Below are 14,381 nucleotides of genomic sequence, written 5' to 3'. Positions count from 1 at the left end.
TCTAAAATGCTGAGGCATCCCCTATGCATCCTTTTAGCATATTTCGACCCAAAATAGGAAGAGAGAGGATGTAAATATTTACTGGAACTGTGTGTCAGAGAGCACCCAGGGATCTGCATTTGGATAATCTGCATTGCAAGGGAAGTCAAGGGAATAGCAGATGACTTTGAAAGGCTGCAGTGCTGGATGTGTTTCTTAACATGCACAAATTGCTCCCTGATTTCTCAGGAAAAAGAAAAGCTCTGGGCTGATTATTGGTTTTAGATCTTATTTTAGATGTAGTGCCTGGAGACCCAGTCAAGATCAGGCTCTTTTGTTAGCCAAGATAAGACCAAGCAGTAAGGTCCTTTCCTTGGAGAGCTTGCAGGGTGAATTTCACTGTGAGGAGGATTATTAAATGCAGGAGTTGCCAGCTTTTTGTGTTGTCTGAGGGTCAGCTCTGCTTTGCCTGCTGCCTGCTCCTTTTTTCAGTCCCTTCACAACGGTGTTACCCTTTGGGTGAAGTGGTGGGTGGGAAAGGTGAGGCTGAGGGGAGAAAAATTGAGGAGTCTGCTCTGCTTTCTTCTCAAACCTTTTCCCTCTTAGATGCATCTGAGAGGTGAGAATTGGCAAACTCATGTGTCAGTGAGTCACTACATGCCTGACAATGCCAGTCAGCCCCCGAGTACACCAAAAGCATCTGTCACAGAGAGGAAGGATGGGGAAAGGTGCCTAACATTTGTTCTACAACACAGCCATACAGACATCTGCCCACTGATGTTGAACAAAGACGTGACTGTCCTCCTTTTCAGGAGCTGTTTTGGCCCATTGCCTGCAGGTAACATAAACACAGGACATTACTGCCAATCCCCACACCCCAGGTCTCTGATCAGTCCGATTCGAAGCTGCTCCCATTCCCATTTTTTTTGGACTCAGCTTTAAATACAGCTCACAGAGAAGGATGCAGTGGGTTTGGTAGGAGATGAAGCAGATCCAGCCCCTGGGATCACAAGATTCCTCCTGCCACATACTATAAATGATGCTTCTGCAGGGCATTAGAGGAACAGAACTACGCAAGGGCCTGAGGACCAAGTGCTCTGCTTTAATTATTCATCGTTAGCAGCAGCTATTATTATTTAAGAGCTTGACATATTAACTGCTGGCCAGTTTCTTTCCTTGATTGCTACCATGCAGTGTTCTGCTCTTTTTGCTGTTGGGCCAAAGCAGAACTCTTCTCCATTCAACCCTTTGCCATATCCCACACATCCACGCCTCCTGGACCTCCTCTCCAGGCTCTTGCTTGCACTTATTCATACCAAGCCATGCAGTGCTTTGCTGCTGGTGTTAATCCCAAGTTTGTGCTGGGATTCCCATCAATTTTCCCCTGAGTCTGACTCAGATGCTTCATACAATACATTCACGGGAGCAGCTCCCACCAGCAGTGCCAGCACGCCTTACTATCATCCCCATTTCTCCCTGAGAGGCACAGGCCTTGTTTACTCCTCTTTTAATAACACAGATGGTTTTAATAGTTCTCTGCCTTCGCCCCCACTTCTTTCTCCTTGCCTGTAGTCTGTTTAATGCTTCCTTCTAAGTGATGGCTTTGTCACTTAATCTCATTAAAACTTCTCTCCGTTGAACTCCGTGTGCTGCTTATCAGACCGTAAGCCTAATCTCCCATTTGTAATTAATTTGTTCTGTGCCTCCTACAGTTTGGCATCATTAGATAATGGCATCACCCTCAAGGTCACTGATACACAGCATGAGGTAAACACCCATGGCTCCAGCAGAGGCTGCCCTGCTGGCCTCCTCCTCCTTCCTCCTCCTCCCTTTGACACACGGCTGGGTTTTATTGACGTGTTTCTCCCTTGCCCTCAGCCAATTTCTGATGATGCTTCCTGTCCAGCCTGTGCTGCTGTGTGACTGCAGATCAATATCTCTGGCTGTCTACAAGCAAATGCTTTTCTGATACCCTCCTAGTGCAGGCTCATCCACACCAGTTTTCTGCTCACCTTTTAGTTCCTTCCTACTTGGCCCAAGAATTTATGTGCAGTGTTCTTCCTTCCCTGACGTGTTTTCAAAACTTGCAGAGCCTTTTCATAGAATCCTAGAATCACAGAATAATTAGGTTTGGAAGGGACCTTAAAGATCTCTCAGTTCCAACTCCCTGCCATGGCCAGGGACACCTTCCACTAGACCAGGTTGCTCAAAACCCCATTCAGCTTGGACTTGAACACTCCCAGGTGTGTCCTGGTGGGCTTGGAGTTGGGAATAGGATACAGGAGCCTTTCACCTTCAGGCCTTTGGGCCCAGTGGACACTCAGTGGCTCAGTTATCAATAGCATAAGTAGAAATAACCCACAAACCACTATTACAGTTCAATCAAAGCATAATAATGCACAAACCATTATTATGATTTGACATGCATATTTTTGAAAAAAAGGAAAAATCCCAGATTATCCCGGTTCATGGCACCAGCCAGTACTACCAGGTGATTTCCACTGTGAGATGGAGAATATTAAGCACTAGCCAGAGATGAAAACCAATCCAGGGCACCCTCCCTTTAAGCCATGTGTTCACAGGCTTCTAAAGGAAAAAGGATACCTTCTGTAGTACTCCCATCTGCTCACTGGGATTTGCTGGTATTGAGTTCTCTGGGACCTTTGCAGGCTCTGGAAATAGGGTCAGTCCTGGTACAAGCTCAGTCTCTTCATTTTTCCCAGTAGATTTCTTTTAATCTCTCATATTTCCCTGTTTGGATGTAGTTTCTAAGAAACTCAAATGGATTTGGCCCATTCGTTCAAATTTTGCTGTTCTCTGCCTGAAAACAAGCTACTAAACTTAAGTCCTAGATGCACACAGAGCTGTCATTAGGTCATAGGTATTGTTATTCAATACAGTATTGATCACAATATTCAGAAATTCAGCATTCAGGCAGCTACAGAGAACAGCTCCAAATCCATTGCACACAGAGCTGGGGGGGCAAAATCTCCCAAACACTAAAAAACTCAAGATTTTTAACTCACTGGACTCTGCAACTCTGTTTTCTATTTGGCAGTTTTTGTAAGTGTGCCTAATTTTTCTTGCCTGAAAGAAAAGAAACCCAGACCTACTGGTGAGAGATTCTGCAGCCTTTTGGGACAAGGCAGGCTGCTGTAAAAGAGATATATGTTTTTCTGAGGGGGGCAAGTGCAGGAAGGACATTTTGCATTTGATCCTGTAATGGGTGCACACAGATCAGCCCTGGTGCCTTGCTGGGAGCTGGCACGAGGCCACCAGGTAGATCCAGCTTAATCACTCAAGAGCAGCTACAATAAAGTCACCCAGTGGCACATTTTGGCCAAGAGGCAGCTCTTACCTGGGGTTAAAGGGTAATTACTCCCAGTGAAATGTGGCTGGCTCAGCAGCAAGGTCTCTTTGCAGCTGGCTGGAGAACTGTTGGGAGCTGTGTGTTTTCTGTGGATGCAGTGATGCCTCAAGATGCTCGTTTAAGGCCGGGAAAACTTCATGGTTATAGTCAGAAACAACTTTGTGCTCAAAGGACATGTTGATAAGACAAGTGACTGACTGACAAGTTGACTTCAGGAGGCTCACTCCTGAGATCAGAGTCAGGTTTTATCAACAGATAAACTTTTCCTTTTCCTAAACGATCAGTATTTCCTAAACCATCCTTGGTTTGGTCTCTCCCACTCCTCCAAACCATGCTGAAAACATGTTTTATTCCATTTATGTAACTGCCTTTGTGTGCTGCACTGCCATTCTCTGTGCTCACACAACACCAGTGTGACCAACAAAAGAGCAAAAATCATTTTATTTGGTGTATACTCTGTTTCCTCTGAGAATGAGCACAAGTTTGGCTTCGTTCAGCTGTGATGCTCTTGAACCCCTGTCCCTGAAGAGAATGTTGCAGCACTAAATACCATCTAGCTACTATCAAAAGGGATGTTAAAAATTCAGGTGTTTTTTATTTTTAATGATCCATTTGTCTTTTCAGGCTCGTGAGCAGGCAGTGAGATTGCTGTGATTTGCAGCCACAGGCTGCCTGTTTCCTCCTCTGCTTCCATGGAAACACATGTTGGATGAGGCAGAACCAGGCACAGACTTAAAGTACATGATTTCCAAACTATTTGCTTTTCCTTGCAAGGACTCCTTTACCTCCTGTTTTTACAAAACTCTGAGTGAAGGGGAAATCTCTCTAGGGAGAGTCAACTTTTGGAGGCGTCTGACTGGTGTTGATGCACAGGTTTGAAAGTATAACCCCTGAGCATGTGAACATGCTGCTCAGAGGTGAAATGCATGAGACAGAGCAGGGATAGCACGTTTTGGAGCTGGTGTCACTCTGGCTGTGACATTTGGGATCAGAAGAGTTCTGCTTTTATGTTAACTCTTTGCTTTACTTTCATCTCCTCCCTGGAGAGGTGAAGATTGTACCTTCTTCTGCACTTCAGGACCCCAAATTTGCACATGTAATAGCTCCATGTGTTCTCTGGGCAGCCCCTCTCCTCCCTAGTACAAACCTCTCTCCCTCAGAGTGAAAACCAGATTATTTGCAGTTTGATGGTAAAATGAGGGAGGGCTGGGAAAAGGACAGCAGCTCACACAGAGCTGTGTGTCATAGCTCAGTACAACTCCCTGGTGTGTTCTGTGTGGGGAGTTCATTCAGAAAGAAATTGTAGGAGAAAATGGACCTCAAGTGACAGCCACCAGCTCTTCCTATTCCTCACATGCAGCAGTCTCCCATTAGAAGGGCTCTCACCCTGCAGGGACACAGCTTGCTCTGTCACCCAGTGCCAAGCTGGAATCCCACTGCCATGGGGGCCAGATCCTACTTTGTGGGCTCAGAACCTGCTGTGGTGGCTGAGTTTGCAGGATCTGAGCCTCACCCTTGGCAAATGCACACCTGGTATCTTCTAGTTGACTCCTATTTGTCAGTGAGAGGGGAAAAAACCCTTTTAGATGTGGTGACTGTAATGAGGCACTGAGGGAAACGAGTTGCTGAGTGCTACATTTGCAGGATGTCTTTCCTGCATGGAAAAGAAATGTATTTTATCTTCCATCACCTGCAAAGCATTCATATTTTGAAGGCTGCTCGTGTCTGTGGCAGCCTAAGCACAAAGCAGGGCAGAAACCTTTTTTACAGAACAAACCCCAGGCCACGCCCTTTCAGCTGCAGGAGAGGATGGAAGCCTCATCAAAAGCCCTGTCTCAGGCATCAAGAAGTAAAAGTACATGTCACTCCATGCTGTCTGATGATTCCACAAGATTCACACTAATCAGAGCCCTTCATTAATTATTTAGCTTCAGGGAAATGTGCCAAAGGCTTCTGACACTTGGGATGTACAAAGTAATTGCCACGTTTACTTCCCAGCTAATGGGGAGGCCAAAATAAATTGCACCAGGCTGAGTGGTTGTGTGTGTGTGGGCAGGGGCAGGACCTTCCTGCCCTTGCATGTGATTCCATCCACACCCCAGGGCCCACAGAGCTTCCCAATGTCTCAAAGGGCTCAGGGCTGTCCCCCTGTGTGTCAGCGTGGGCTGGACACGTCACCACGCTGAGCCACCACGGCCATCTCCATCCTCCCCTCCATGCAGCCTGTCTCCCTGCATCATGTCTCCACGTGCCTTCTGCCCACTCCAGGGCTGCTCTGGCTCCTCCAGCCAGCAAGGGGGCTGCTGGTGGGTTTGTTCTGAGTTGCCAGAGCAGGATTGGACCCTCTGTTGGGAGCAGTGCAGAGCCACATCCTGCACAGAGGGCTCTGCTCCCTCCTGGCTTCTGAGCACGTGGTGACAAACCAGCAGTTCCCCCTGCTCCAGAATAAGTAGGTCTCCACTGCAGGTTTGCAACCTGACAAAAACAAACAAATGCAGAGCAGCGTGGCTATATTTATCTGAAATTTAGAAGCTGTGGCTCACAGGGAACTTTGATCACTTTAAATGTCAGGTAGTCTGGGAAAAGAATGGCGGGGGGGGCGGGGGGAAGTACAGCTAAAAAGAAAGTGTTTTGGAAAAGGTAAGAGCTGCTGCTGCTTCCAAAATAAAGTCCTTCTCTTCTGGCCCCCAGTATTAATCATCCTCATCTTGAGGGCTGGTGTCTCAGCATCAGGCTGGGGGTACTCAGAGGTTGAGGTTTCCAAAGCCCAGCCCCACAGGTGCTGAGGACCAGCTGGACTCAGAGTCCTGCCCAGAATTCAGCAGGAGCTGATCACATCTACTGTGAAAGAGGAGGTTCATCCAAAACAAAATACGACAATTGAGCTTGGGGGTTGGGTTTTATTTTTTGGTTTGCAAACCAAAATAAGATTGTGGTTTTCTTGAATTTATAATAATTTGAAATTCTTGTCATGCCATTGTGGTTTATCTCTGATTCATCTGCAAGACATTAATTTTAAGCACCTGGCATTTGAAATTCAAGAACCTCGCATGGGACACAAGGGATATTGTGCTTTGGATCCCTGGGTGGATTTATTGAGAATGAACTAACTGATATAATACAATGAGGTATTTGGTGGTACCTGTCTCAGTTCAGGGAGTTTCATCAAAACCCCATATACTTAAATGTTTGCAAGGAGAGAAACACTTAAGGAAAGCAGTTCTGAAATCCCAGCAGACCTTTGGTGAATCTTGCCCAGACCTATTTTAACTGTTCTCTTTGGAAATCCCCCATTTCTGCAAAAGCCAAACCTGTTGCAAGGGAATTCACTATTAATGCAAAATATGTATTATGCTTCCTTCCACCTCAGACTGCTCGTGTGCAGTGCTCTGGGATACAGCTATTTCTGGATCTCTGCAAATCTGTAGCTACCCTGAAATTCCTGATGCTTCTACCAAATCCACATGCGTGGATTAAATGTGCTGTCAATAAGGAATACACCTTCCCTTATTTAGTTTTGTCCAGTGGACTTTCAAGCTACTTATTAATTGATAAATACGGAAAAAATAATTCTGTTTTTCATGTATCTATTTAAATTCACCCTATACCTTCTATTTTGCTCACACTCATCCCAGGATAGAGAGCTATCAGTCCTCCTGCAGAAGCAATCAGGAAAATGTGGTTTGTGGTGTTTAACAGTATCGTCAGGGAAATCTGAATTCCTCAGGCTTTTTCGTTTGGTTTCCTAAATGTGAAATAGTTTTGCTAGATCTGCCTTTAATCCTTTAGCCTTGAGAATGGGAAATTAAATTGTCTTTTCTCAGATACTTGGTGTCAGCATCCAAATCAGGATTTTTTTCATTGTGTGCAGAGAGGGAGCGAGGCTATATCATAGCCAAGTGCTCAGAGATAGGATCTGTTCTTTGGAGAGCAACCCATTTCCACAAATTCAGTGGGTTCAACAGGGTTCTGCTTTTTTTTTTTTTTTTTCTTCTTCTCTTTTTCCTCCTTTTGCATCTGTTTGCATAAGATAACTAGTTTTAGGGATGACTGATCTTAAGTTCCTAATGAGCTGGCTTCAGGGTGTGGATTTTCATGGCATATTCTGCTAACTGGATGCTAGAAGCTTGCTTGACCTTGCTTATGGTATCTTCCATAAGATATATACATGTGATCTGTCCTCTTCTCTCTGCCCCATGTGAGGGGATGTGCTGGGGCAGGGCCAGCCCCCCACTACTCAAACCATTTCTGCTTTTCTGTGTTGTTTCTCTTCCAACAGATGTCCTGAAATGCCACACAAAACCATTTTCCCTGTTTGTTTCCCCAACAAACACAACTCTGACCACTCTTCAGCCAACACTTCTGGCACATCATTTCCTGATCTAATTCTTCTAATTGCCCTAGAGGCCCATAATAACATTTAAAACTCAGAGTGCTGCTTCGCCCTCCAAAGCGTTTCTCCAGCCAGTGCCCACACAGACTCTCAGCAGAACTCTGCTCAGTTCTCCCCTTCTCACAGCCTTGCACTGGCACTTCTGCCTTACACATCACTATTTTATGTCCTTCATTGCTCCTTTTGGGTTCTTTTCCCTCACTTTGTGCCATGCAGCACCGCTGGTATTGCTGTGATAAGCAGCCACACTGCCTCCTCCATTGCTTTTGCAAGCACTGTAGGCTGTGTTTGCTCAGGACAGGAGCAGCTGCTTCTTCACTTCCCCCTGTCCAACCTGTCCCCAATTTCTCTGCAACCTCAGCCAGGATTTTCCCATGTTAACAGCCAGCTTCCCAGGCTGGGTATGACTGGAGCTGCCCCTTTGCAGAGAGCATCTTGGTACCCAGGTGTCTCCCATCTGTGGAGCAGGCTGGCGAATCCAGCAGTGTGTCAATGATTTGCCTCTGTTTTCCAGGGAAAGCTGGGGTTGCCATGACAATTGTGTGCCGGCCCAGCCGGTGCATGGCTGCAGTATCCACACACCTCCACCACGAAGGCACTTTGCCCTCCCTGCAGGGCGGGGTGGGGGATGGAAAGATGCCCTTGGTGAGAGGCTTGAAGCAGCTCTCCAGCATGGTGAGAAGCTCAGGCCCTTCTGGGGAGCACCCTTCCCCAAGGAATATTACTTTTTGGGCACATCTGAAGCTGGGGAAAGGGGCTTGACTGCATTAAATTATTCTACACCTTCTCCCCTGGCCTGAATTGGGCTGGGAGGAGTGCCAGGTACTGGAGCAGAGGAGCCAGCAGAAATGCTGCAAGTCACAGCTGATTCTCAAGCACCCCTGGCTGTTTATGAGCATCCCAAACTCAGTTAAGGGCTTGTGACACTGCTGCAAATGTAGCCTCAGTCTCCTGAGCCTCTGCCTGCAGGCTGTTGGTTTAGGTTGCAGTCACATTTGCAAAATTGTTAGCTGCATTTTGCACTTGGGCAGAGCATCCCAGCCTCTGAATCAGCACCTGGAGCTTCAGAACTTGGGTCTGATCCCAGCAGAGCCAGAGCAAAGGGTGGCCCTGCAAGCGGGAAACAAAGCTTTGGCATTTTTTGGGAACATCTTTCCTGGGGGCGCACCAGAGCCGCCTGAGCTCAGGACTTGGATGTGCAGAGGAGCCAAGGGCAGGACAGGACCTCTCCCTGGTGGCTTGTGGCACTGCCCTGTGGCACAGCCTCACTTCCCCAGCTCGGGCACTTGAGACCAGACCTTGCTTCAAGAATTTGCTGAACATGCATCATCATCATCTCTTCGGGGCGTGCTTGGCCAAAGAGAAGAGTCCTCTGTGCCCCTTGCACAACACCAAGCAGAGTTTCACCGTTTCCAGGAGCAGTGCAATCCAAATTCATCTTTACAACCTCACTTCATCTCCCCTGGTCCAAGAATGGAGGCAGTAACACCAGCCCTGCAAGCTGTGCAGCAAAAAGGAGCGAGGCTCTTTGTTGGAATGCAGATGTTGTGCTGGGTGCTGCAGAAACAAAGCTCAAAAAGCAGACGATGCCCCAAATTTAAATAGACCGAGCAGACCCAGAGACCTCGGAGAGACGATTCCCAAGGTCACGTAGGAAGCCTGTGGCAGACATGGGGACTGAACAGACATCTCCTGAGGCTCAGCCATGCTGTGGTCTCAGGACTGGCTTCTCTTTTGTCTTCCAGTACATTAAGAAGATCCGTTAATGAAATGGAATTAATAATGCCAGCTGCAGCACCAGCAATGCTGTAGGAGAGAAACATTTCACAGCACACGCTTAAAAACAGAAGGGTTGAAAATGGTAATAAGCTGCAAGCACTTCCTTTGTAATGGGGGAGTGCAGGAGGTCAGAGAGAGTTTTAGGGTCTCTTCAGCTTTACTGATCAAATCTTAAAGGAGGAATGAAGATGTAGCAACTACCTCCCCAAGAGGAGAGAAACTCATGATTTTAAGGTTCCCAGCAACTGAAAAAAGTAGTCCCACTGGAAAGAATCAAAAGACTTTTCTAGGTCAATGGCAGGAATAGAGCCTTTATTTCTATGAACCTCGCAGTTCAAAAATAACATTAAAGAACCAAGAGAAATTATCCACCTCCGAAGAACCAGGAGTAAATCAAACCTGATTGTTATGTGTTAGTTGTGCTGCTGTCTGCAGTAATCAGGGAGCTCAAATGGCCACAGGAGTCCTGGCCATCTCTGGGATGGCTGCTGAAGAAGGTCTGTGCCATGTTCACTGAGGCACATCAGTGGCTCAAAACCCAAAATTGTTAATTACAATGTCAAATCTAAGGAGTTGCCCCCCAAAGGGCTCATTTGCTAGGATTCAAAGGCCACCTTGTTCCCAGGGAAGGAAGCAAGCATGATGCTTGTCTCACCTGGGTCTTTCACCAACTCATTTGGCTCATGTCACTGGCTTGCTGCTGAAAATCTTATGATAGTAAGGTCTTATAATACAGTTATATACATTTATTATACAGTTATATATGCTTATTTTATAGTTATATGTAGTTATTATATAATCCTCTTATACAGCTGGGACTCTTGAACTTGGAGAAGGGGAGACCTCAGAGCACCTTCCAGTGCCTAAAGGGGGCTGACAAGAGAGCTGGAGAGGGATTTTGGACAAGGGCATGCAGTGATAGGAGAAAGGGGAGTGGCTTTATCTGACAGAAGGCAGGTTTAGATCAGATATTAAGAAGAATTTCTTCCCTGTGTGGGTGGTGAGGCCCTGGCACAGGCTGCCCAGGAAAGCTGTGGCTGCTCCATCCCTGAAGTGTTCAAGGCCAGGTTGGATGGGGCTCTGGACAACCTGGGGTAGTGGAAGGTGTCCCTGCCCATGGCAGGGGTTGGGAACTGGATCATCTTTAAGGTCCCTTCCAATTTACACTTCTATGATTAGATATATCTACATATATCTATATATAAATAGATACATCTATAGTCTCAGCCTTTGAGCAAAGATGGGTATGAAAAGCAGTTTTGCTGAGCAGAAAGTGAAACAGAGGCAGCAGAGCAGAAGCTTAGCACGTCCCAAAATCACACTTCTTGTCCTTGTGAACAATCCAAATATTTTGACTGATGATTTAAAAAAACCCTATAAATCCAGACATTTTAAGACTTAAAAAGAAATTGCAGGGAGGATGGAACATTACATGACATGCCAGGACATGGGGCTTCTTTTGTTGTGATTGTTCAGCTTCAGACTTTAATTCTGCCAGTTTAAGACCGCATTGTCTTTCTTTACCAGCTTATTGATTCCTTTTGTGGTCTGAAGACCTGAGAAAAAAAGGTAATTCATCACTGCATTACATCTTCTAAGAGTGGCAAAGACCTGGGGCAAAAGACAGCAAGGACAGAGCTGTCTATGTGCTTCCTGTACTGTGAGAAGTGATGGACCTGAAATAACCATCAGCATCTCCCAGCTCATGGCCTTGCCATTTGAGTTGCCTCTGAGCAGCTCTGCAGACCAGAAAATGTGCAAAAATGAGCACAAGACAGTGAAAAGGATGAGAGCAGAGCCAGGATTTGGCTCATCCTTCTGCTATTGACAGCATTCTCACAAAAATGTAATTGCTGGCTGCCCTTACTTGGAGTGCTCAGGCAAAAAAATTTCCTGTTGCTCTTTAGAGCCTTGAGACATATTAATGCAACTTTTAAAATAGCATCCTCTCTATTTTTGTTGCTAATGCTAAGAACAAATTAGCTTAGAAAAATAACCCAATGATCTCCCTTAATGCTATTGTTCTCCTAAAGTGCTAAGTGTCAGGATCTTTCAGCACCACGGTGCAGATCTGGCGCTGCCCTCAATGTGTCCCACGGAGCCTTGACATAGAATGATGCAGGAAAACGCAGTCAGTCCAAAGTGTCTTCAAAGTCACTGCACTCCAAACAGTGGTTTCAGCTCTGTCTGTGGATTTTTAATCATTAAATCATCTTTGAAACCAACTGAAACCAGCTGCCTTCCACCCCTGCCCTCCAGCAGGGTTGTTAAGGGACAGCCCCTAAGTTTAGTTCCCTTGGTAAAACAGTGGGTGCTTCTGAGCTCTTATGGACTGTTATGGTCCATTCAAGTATATTTACCTAAAAAAGCCTTAAATGTTGCTAACTCTGACCTCATCAGTGGTGCACAGGTGGGTTGGGTCACCGTGGAAGGACCTTTGGAGGGAAACAAGGTAGGGCTGGAGTGCCAGTCCTGCTGCAGGATTTCCTGTCTCCCTGGAAGGAGCACAACCCTGGTGGCCACACACCATGGCAGGGGGTCCCTGTCCTCTGCAGAGCTGCAGTCTGCACCTCATTTGGCCATCCAGACCTGCGTGCCCCATGCCTGGAATTGTTAAAGGCCAGATTGGATGGGGCTTTGAGAAACCTTGTCTAGTGTATGGCATCCCTGCCAATGGGATTCCAAACCAAAGGGTTTGGAACTAGACGAGCTTTAAGGTTCCTTCCAGCCCAAATCATTCAATGATTCTCTGATTCTGTGATCTCTATTGGAGTTGGAGGGATGGAAAGAAATGAGGCAGACAGCAATACCCTACACGTGCTCACTTGGCCAGTGGCTTCCTGCAGTGATCCCATGGGTAACTTTATTTTACTGAGTGCTTACCCCAGACATCCTGCAGACACAGATCATTATCTCCAGCAGAGCCACGTTACAGGCAAGTGTTGATGAGCCCTCTTGGCTTGTGGCTGTGCTGTCAACACTGAGCTTCATGTGACCTCACTAACACATCTAAAGACTTGTAACAACTTCAGTAACATCCCTAGCAGAAGGAGGCTCCCAATGGACAGTGCTCTGAAGGGAAGCAAATTCCACTTACTACTTTTCATCCTGCTCCTATTCATGATCACAGGAAAGCTCTCCTCCAACACTCAACTTTCCTGCAGCTGATGCCAAGATCTCTGTGCATGTCTCACCCTTTTAAGATCCAGGCAGTGCAATGTTTATTTGTGCCTTGCAGCCTGCTCCTGGTTTAGTTCTGTGGCAAAGAAGCAGCTCTTAACCTCAGGATTGATGGCCAGGTGCTTAGTCCTAATTCTGTCTCACTACTCACTGAATGCATAATTCAAAATTTCATTGTGGAAATGCATTTTTTTATCAATGGCCATTTTAGTGCTGGATCCACCCAGTGCTGATTGGGTTTTTGTGCAATTTCTGTAGTCACACACAGAGTTGCTTCTGGCCCCCACCTGCCTCAGGTCCTGGGACAAGTGAGTGCACACTGGAAGTTTTCTTACCCATGTGCATTTTCTAAGTGTCTTCATCTCATGTTCCCGTTCAGTTCTGTTTCTGACACAAATACAGTGTTCTGTTACTGCTGGTAAAGCAATGGATTCTGGTGCCTGTGGATTAAAATAGTTCTGGAAGTGGTGTAGGAGAGTCCAATCACATGGGCCAGGTCTGAAGAGACACTTTTCCAAAGGGCAGTAAGAATTTAAACAGGAAGCTTTATGGTGTGGTTCTTTTTGGTAGCCTGGAAGAGGGAATGGAGACATCAAGTCTGAGGTGAGAAAAATTTCTACAAACAATGAAGGGAAAGAGAAATCATTAGTGGGATGTTAAATTTACGTGGACCACTCTTCTGTCCAAAGGGAATTTGTCCTTCATACTTGACTTAGAAATATGGGTTATAATGAGACCAAAAAGATATTTTGCCTTTTCTCTGCTGTGTTGCTGGTGGTACATCCCCAGTAGCCACAAATTTTACCTATGTTTGGGGTGTCTACAGCTATTCCAGGGACAAGGATGCAGAAGTTTGATGTGAATTATGTCTCTGTTTTATACACACTGCTTGTAAATACTTCATATTATGTCTTGGCACTGGGAACCTCATTAGAGAGCTTTTTTGCAAAGAGTTTGCAGGGCAAAATGTATCAATAGGAAAATTTTCTGCTCTTGTAAAGGGTCTAAACTGATTGATCTATGCTTAGAAATCAACCCTTGCCAACCTCTTTCTTCCTTTTTTTTTTTTTTTTTTTTTTAACAAAGCCAGAAAGAACACAAAATCCAGATTTGTAACATTATAGATGGTTGAATCTTACTGTATGCAATGACAGCTGAAGCCAGTTCTGCCCCCAATTAGTTAAGGATTTCCCTGTTAGGGGAATGAAGATGCTGGGTTCAAGCCTAAGCAAGTGTTTTTGGGGATCTCAAGGATGGCTTATAAACATGAACAATAGCTGTTGGCCTCTGTAATTCCAGCAGAGTTTCCCAGGTGTGGCGAATTTCCTTAAATTTTGGCTTTCTTCTATAAGATGAGTAACCTGAGGGAAGGATAAGTGACCTGATACTGCCAGTTGGAGGAGATATCTGTTAACTCAGGTATTAAAGACCTTTTATTTTTGGAGCCAAAAGAGCAGAGGGGTTCAAACTCTATTCCCCAGGCTGGTGAGTATGTGACCCACTGTGTTTGTGCTGGTGTCTGTTTCCACGTAAAAAAGCAAAATTCAGTAAAATGCAGCTAAAGTGAAATTATTTCATGAACTGTGATGATCTAAAGGTTTCAATCCAGCCTTAGAGCTGAGAGGTGCCTAGCTGGGCAAATTCTGGGCCCATTCTGCCCAAAATGACAGGATAGAGTCT

The 14,381-nt window shown here is 45.8% G+C and overlaps 1 protein-coding gene across 2 annotated transcripts in view; it reads left to right on the top strand.

Annotated features, from left to right (window-relative positions):
• Nucleotides 1-14,381, top strand: part of RTN1 (reticulon 1) — a 118,126-nt gene that overhangs the window by 85,741 nt on the left and 18,004 nt on the right. The gene's annotated exons all lie outside the window — the stretch shown is intronic.

Source organism: Vidua chalybeata, chromosome 6 (genome assembly GCF_026979565.1).
Source record: "Vidua chalybeata isolate OUT-0048 chromosome 6, bVidCha1 merged haplotype, whole genome shotgun sequence".
Classification (NCBI taxonomy): domain Eukaryota; kingdom Metazoa; phylum Chordata; class Aves; order Passeriformes; family Viduidae; genus Vidua; species Vidua chalybeata.
Note: the sequence above shows the minus strand (reverse complement) of the source record. Positions and strands in the feature narration are given on the sequence as shown.